Source organism: Lygodium microphyllum, chromosome 22 (assembly GCF_053477565.2).
Source record: "Lygodium microphyllum isolate KBCC chromosome 22, Lygodium_microphyllum_v1.1.10, whole genome shotgun sequence".
In the NCBI taxonomy this organism is placed as follows: Eukaryota; Viridiplantae; Streptophyta; class Polypodiopsida; order Schizaeales; family Lygodiaceae; genus Lygodium; species Lygodium microphyllum.
This window is the reverse complement of record NC_141156.1, coordinates 93682223-93689655: the sequence shown is the minus strand read 5'-3', so window position 1 is coordinate 93689655 and position 7433 is coordinate 93682223.

Genomic DNA, 7433 nt, shown 5'->3' with positions numbered 1-7433 from the left:
CCATGAACAAGACGAGCGTAGTTGAGACGCGTGACAATCAAAATGGAGAGATGCATGTAGGAACGATGAAAAGTATTGAGTGACTAAAAAAAAATCCTGAAATAGAGAGATGTGACATGCAAGACGAGATGACACGTATAAGAAAAGTGATATTTCGGTGGAACAAAGAATGTGAACGAGAATAAAACATCGCTAAAAATAGCAAGATGTTTGCTTGTCATAATCAACGTCATTAACGAAGACAAGCGATTAACGAACTATAAGGCGGGATTAACGAATTGTAATTAGAATTAAAGTTTTAAATAAAGAATCGTAGATTCGAGCAGAATTGTTGTCTTGAATCCTGAGCTGTCATAACTTTTGATCCAGAACTCCGATTGACAAGCGGTTTTGACAGAATTCGAGAGCATGACGAGAGCTACATTTTGTTTTTAAAGAAAAAAATTAACTAATACTTCTAATTTGAACAAGTTCATGTATCAAATCATCACTTGTGCAAAGAATTCAATCAAGTATAAACAATGAAACAACTTATCTTCCTTCTTGTTGCTACACATCCATAGCTCTGATACCATGTTGAGAGAGAGAGAGAGTACCAGAGAGATACACAAGGCATGCTCCCAAAGAATGATTCATATTGATGTAGAGTTAGTATATATAGGTGAGACCCAAGTCAAGTGAGAGATGATATATATAGTTGTAACAAAGAGGTCCTCAATGTCAAGAAGGTGATTAACACTTCAGGAGTGTCTTTCTCAATGATCACTGATCCTCTTTGGAAGCTAGTCTACCAAATTCTCTATGACAGGCTCATGCTTGCCAAGACACCATCTCACTATTTGTCGAGGGAGCTCTTCATAGCCTCTAGGATGGTTTTAAAAGGGGTTGCCATTGACTGGAGTACTTACCTTCTTATGAAGATAGACTAGCATTTTGCCAAGGTGACTAGACAGAATGCTACCAATATAACCTATGGTTCATCTTTATATGCTTTCCTGACATATTTAGGTCTTAAGAAGGGTGTTTTACCTCCTCCTCCATCTGATCTAGTCCCTTCCCCTCCACCTTTAGAAGATTCCAAACCCATTGACATAGAGAATACTGACTCTCCTCCTCCGTAGGTCATTCAGTGGAAGCACTTGAAGCGTGTAGTAGAGACAATTCCCCCAGTCATTCCTTTAGTGTCAGTTCTTGCTACCTCTAGAAGAGACCTCCCTACCTACCTCTGTAATATTTCCGCGTACCGCGTGCCGTAAATATTGACTTCCCGCACGTCATGTAAATCTCGTGCAAAGATTGTCACTAGTGCCAGCAGCTAATCTATGACCTCACGCGAGGAATGGAGACACTCCACCTTAGGAAAATAAGGTCGGGGATTCAAACCGGCATAGCCGCGGGAAAACAGCCTCTTGGGAAGAGGTCAAGAGGATAGGAATTTGCAAATTTTTTTAATTATTATCCCTTCCCCCAGCCGATGCATGGCTGGAGGAGAGGGAGTGTGGGGGAGGAATGGCCAAAGAGGAGAAGGTCAGTTTGCATAAGGAGGTCTCCACGTGTGTGGAGGCCCCCTTTCCCCACCCCTCCCAAGGCCTATATAAACACCCCCCTAGCTAGAGGGGGGGAGGCTGGAGGGTGTGCAGGACGGGCCGTAAGGAGAGGGAGTTGTGGGACAAGAGCTGAATGACGACGGGCCATGAGGAGAGAGGAGAGCTCGCGGTGCTGCAGAAGGAGCTCATCGTGCCGCAGGAGGAGGTCGCCGTGCTGCCGCAGGAGGTCGCCGTGCTGACGAAACGCCGCCATGGTCCGCCGCCCCACCTGATCACGACCCCCTCCCCCTCCTCGACGTTGCTGAAGTCAACCAGAAGCTTCTTAGAAGCTTCTTCAAGAAGCTTCTAAGGGGGCTTCTTAAGCCCCCCTTCCCACTACCTTTCCCCCACAAGTCCATCCACAACCCCGGGACTTTGAAGAGAAGGAGGCGACGAGCCTTCTCACCTATCACCAACAAGTCTATCACGAGACTTAAAGAAGAGGGGCTACAAAATCCCTTCCACCCAGTCATCCCTGGGCCGGGATTTTGAAGAATAAGAGAGGAAGCCCATAAAGGCCCTTCCCACTCGAATTCCTCATAAGCCCATTGAAGGGGGTTGCTTTAAGGGCCCACAAAATCCTTCCTAAACCCGGAATTTCAAGGTGGATTAAAATTCTCAAGCCTCCATTGTCCAAAGGACCTCATAAGAACCCTAAGGCCTTCCCAAGTCAAATTCCGCAAGTCGGAACTTCGGTCAAGGAAGCCATATCTCAAAGGAAATTGCGCATACAAGGGAGACGGACCAAGGTCATAAAAACTGCAAGCCAAGGCAAAAAGTTGAAATCCACGAAGGCTAACTGGAGATCGAATTCGCGATGGCCTCTAGAAAGATCACAAGGTGCGATGCGGGAGGTTCACCCCGAGCATACGTGGATATTTCCCGGAGTCCGCAAGTCCAGGTTTTTATCTATTTGGATTCCACACAAAAGTATTGAATTATTCACGATAACTTCACGGATTAGGAAGCACTCATGCATGTTCGAATTCAACTAGTCAAGTTAAATGCAGTTGGAAAATGAATTGGCTATTTGAACATTTATTAGAAATAGCTTAAGATATGAAAATTGATCGTTGGTAGGTTCAAAGGAATGGGTGAAAAGAGCATAAGGTGTCTATGCATTTGTAGGACCTTATCAGCAAGTTTCCTTTTTGTGTATTCAAAAGTGACGAGCCTAGGACAACTATTGCCTCATTTCAAGGTTGAAATCATTGAGGTACATTTTTTTTACTAGGCATGGAAAGATTAATGGCATGTCACCTTTTTAGATAAATCCTCCCTGTAATGATTCATGAGGGAAAGTTAACACCCATAAAGACGTTATTCGAAAAGGATATAGAAGGCACGAAATTGATCTATGGACTTGCAAGAGGCATGATTATTTGAGGTAAGTCCTAGTAGGACCTAGGAAAGTTAGTGTCCAGATTATCAGGTATTTTTACTCTGCCAAGAAAGGATAGGGTTATTGTGAACCATGTGTTGCGTAGAAGCAGTGAATCGCATGTTTACACGTATAGGTGTAGTTGTAACTATTGATCTAGTTTATCACCTTTGGGAAAGGTTCATCCTTGTCGCAAGACAAGTATATTGTGTTGTCTAAGTCACCCAGACCACAAGGGATTCATTTGGGCATGGTTCAGTCGATATGATAGGTAGCCCAAGTGCTAACTAGGGTTTTGTGCGGTAAGAATTCGACCTAGCTTTACACTTGTTGCCAAGTCAAAACCCGCAAACCCAAAGATCTTACACACATTCACTAAATGTTGAGTCAATTGGATGTTCCTGCATGAGATGATCTAAGGATTAAGGATCATTCGTTCAAATGATGAAACTTCGACGGAGTTGCGAACTTCTAAGGCCATGGGCCAACATAATTAGGAATGGGTTGGAGGATACCCTAAATCCTGCTACTCGGGTAGAGGTAATTCCGTGGCCGGAGGACGCCCTTCAATGGGTGGAATGATCCCGTGGAATGATGCAACACATGTGCAAAAAGGTTGCAACATCGTATAGACTTGAGATTTGTCCACAAGAGAGTTTTGTCATCTCTCGAAATGAGGTTGGCAAGTTATTGAAAGAATTTAACTTACAAGAGGATGAGTAATCATCCTGTTACTCACTTTTCTTGGGGAATAATTGCCAAGGAAAAGGAAAGTTAGGTATTTGCCTTGAAGCAAATGACCAGACAATAAACTAAAGCGACATGGTCGCTGGAACCTACCACAACAAAACCTAAAGTATTGGTAGGGTATGACCCTAACCCAAGAATGATAGGAATCTTGCCAAGTTGCAATTGATTCCGGATCGAATGCGGGTTGCATTCGGAGAAAAGAAGTCACTCCTTAACAGTTTTCCAGCTAAACGACCATTGAAATTGATTGTGCTTGTAACAGTTTAGAAAGGACTGTTTGCATTGTTTGCTCAATGAACTAAAGGATGAAAAGATATCTAAATACTTCAGGTTGGTGCCTGAAGGGAGAGACATCTTCAGTTACCCCCGACTGCCTGCCTGACCCTAACCAAGGGGGTTGTTAACCGCGCCGGGAACGTGGACCGAACCCGCCGTGAGAGGTCTCTCCGTTGAGTTCTACTTGGAGCAGGAGGACGCTTGGGTGCCAGAGGGGGCTCTGGCCGTAAATCCCTCGCCTTCCGGGCCCTGCACAAGAGGCTAACGTGACTCGGGATTGGATCTCGAGGCCGGCATACTAGTCTACGGGCGGAAACTTGGATTAGTGATCCCTGGTGGATTACTGGATAGCCTTCGGGCGGATTATGAATACGCCTACAGGCGGGAACTCCTTGTATTCCAAAGATAAAAGGATAAAATGATAATAAAGGAGTTGTTTGACATTGTCTTCTTTATGTCCTGTGATAAGATTACGTGAAGGAACCAGTGCTTAACAGGGCTAATCAAGGAAGCTGTTTGTATATGTCAAACTAATGTGGTAGGTAATTACATAACTAAAACAAACCGAGGAAAGTGCGGAGGATGGACCATGGGTCTGTCCTATGGAAGGGTGGTCCCGGTTAGCCGGGAACTTTTCTCAAAGTCTTCGGCGAACAGAGGATGATCGTCATCTCCGAAACAAGTAATGAGAACGATGACTTGGAATTACCGATTACCGGATTCACGCTGTTTTAGGGGAACGGAATGGGACTATGCTTTTGGCAGAGAGGTCGAGCCTTGCATCCCTCTCGTTTCCCATTCTCCTTGAACCAAGTGCAGCATGAATCCGCTTCGGACCTGGCGTTTCTGCGTAAAGTAGTTCGCTCGGGTCTGACGCTAGTTGTTGCTAGCTAATGACCAAACAGGGAAACCCAAATTCAGGTCGATCCTAAGTGGGAACGGCCAGGATACTTCCGCTACGTGGCAGACTCGGGAAGACCTAGATTGCAAAACCCGTAACATTCCATGGGAGTGCCGGGCGGAGTTTTCTAGACATCCTTTCCGATGGACTGCTAAGACGTGTCCTGAATGGTTCTAGTGGACACGTTACGGTTGGAATCAGAGTAAACCAACAAAGGATTTGTTTTAGGAAATTTTAATAAGAGGAAGTAAAGCAAATGTTGTGTCCCAAACATTTCCTTACTTTGAATGCTGTCTTGCAGAATTACGAGGCGTGGAACAAGTTTTTGGTGTTCCGGATCATGTTTATGACTGCAATGCACTCTCCGCATTATAGGCAGAGAATTGAAATGATGAACATCCTAGACCGCATTTACAATCCATCACCTGTGTATGTGGAATGGAGATGGATGGGTGTTATAGGGGTCTATTACATAACTGCCTATCAACCTGCGTACTTTCAAATTAACTTGAAGAGAATCAAGTGGATGGAGGATTTGAAGATCGTGAAGCTGTTCGTCTTTATTGAGGCTCACGCAAACGCGACCTTACGGGTCGGAGGTCGGAGGGTTAACCAGAATAAGTATGTGTACGGGGAAGTGATTCAAAGAATCCCTGCCGACCGAATCAAGGTTTTGGGATGTCATGTGAAGAAGGGATATCAAAGGAAAAGATACCCTAATCTTCCAATGAACTATCGATTCCTGAAAATCGATGACCCCAATCCGTACTACTACTCAGTTCCTGTAGCTGAATGCAACAACATCTTATTCTCCTCGAATTAATGTATTAACTTGTTCCATCGCCCCAAGAAATAATTGTACCTCGAAAGGGCTATGTTGATATGAATTGAATAAAACTTTTTCCCGATTGTCTTGACTATGAATATTGATAAAGTAGTAAAGTGAATTGGTCACTTGGCTGAAGAAATACATGGACGTAGTTCTGAAGAGTTAATAGAACTCCCGCTTTAAAGAGAAGTTGATCATGAAATAAGGCTAATACCTAGAGCTGCGCCAATTGCAAAGAGACCTTATAGAATGTCCATTCCGGAAGCTATCGAGTTGAAGGAACAACTCAAACAATTATTAAACCAAGGCTACATCCGGCCTAGCAATTCACCATGGGGAGCTCCAGTTCTATTCCAGAAAAAGAAAGATGAGACATTTCGACTATGTATTGATTACCGTGGGTTGAATAAATCAACGGTCAAGAACAAGTATCCTATTCCTAGAATAGATGAGCTTCTCGATCGCCTTCAAGGTGCAAAGATCTTCTCCAAAATTGATCTCAGGTCAGGCTACTATCAAATCAGGATCAAGGATGAGGACATTCCAAAAAACGGCCTTCAATACAAGATATGGGCACTTTGAATTCTTGGTTATGTCATTCGGCCTTACAAATGCACCTGCCACCTTCAATAGATTAATGCAGGATATTTTTAGACCATATTTTGATGATTTCGTGCTTGTCTTCTTCGACGACACTCTATTCCAAACAGGAAGAAGATCATGAACCTCAACTACGGATTGTGTTGGAGACAATGAGGTCTCATAAGCTGTATGCAAAAATGAAGAAGTGTGCATTCCTCAAACGTCAGATTGAATATCTAGGATTCATCGTATCATCAGAAGGAATATCAATAGACCCAGCCAAAGTCAGAGATGTGCTTGAATGGCCAATACCAGTATCTGTCAAAGAGATACGCAGTTTTCTTGGCTTGACAGGATGGTATAGGATCTTTATCAAAAACTATGCTTTGATTGCAGCACCTCTTACTGACTTACTAAAGAAGCAGACTTCTATTACATGGTCAACTCTCGAGCAAAATAGCTTTGACCAATTGAAGCAATGTTTGGTATCAGCACCTATTCTGAAACTTCCTGATCTCAATAAGGAATTCGAGGTAGTAACCGATGCCAGCATTCTTGCCTTGGGGTGTGTTCTTATGCAGGAAGGTCATCCAGTAGCGTATTCTTCAAGGAAATTGAAGAGTCACGAAAAGAATTATGCCACTCATGATCTGGAGTTATTAGCTGTCATACATGCTCTAAAGCTTTGGAGACACTATCTGTTGGGAAATAAGTTCACTCTAGTAACCGATCATAAGAGTCTCAAATGGATTTTACCCAGAACGAGCTCAACATGAGGCAACGTCGATGGATTGAAGTATTGGAGGAATATGATTTTAAGATCAAGTATCGACCAGGGAAAGGAGAATGTAGTTGTTGATGCACTCAATCGCAAGGCATTCCTTAATTCACTAATCTTGCAAAATCTATCAATAGCTAGATCTCTAGCTACAGAGGTGTCCATGCCAAACGACCTAATACTTGAGCTAGCTAGAGAGGAAGGATGCCATGATCTAGCCTATCAAAGGATGCTAAGGAAAGTCTCTATCAAGGACCAGGAACAAAAGCTAGAGACTAAGTATCGTGAATTCTCTGTCAATAATGGACATGTCTACTATAGAATGAGAGCATGTATACGAGCAAGCCAGT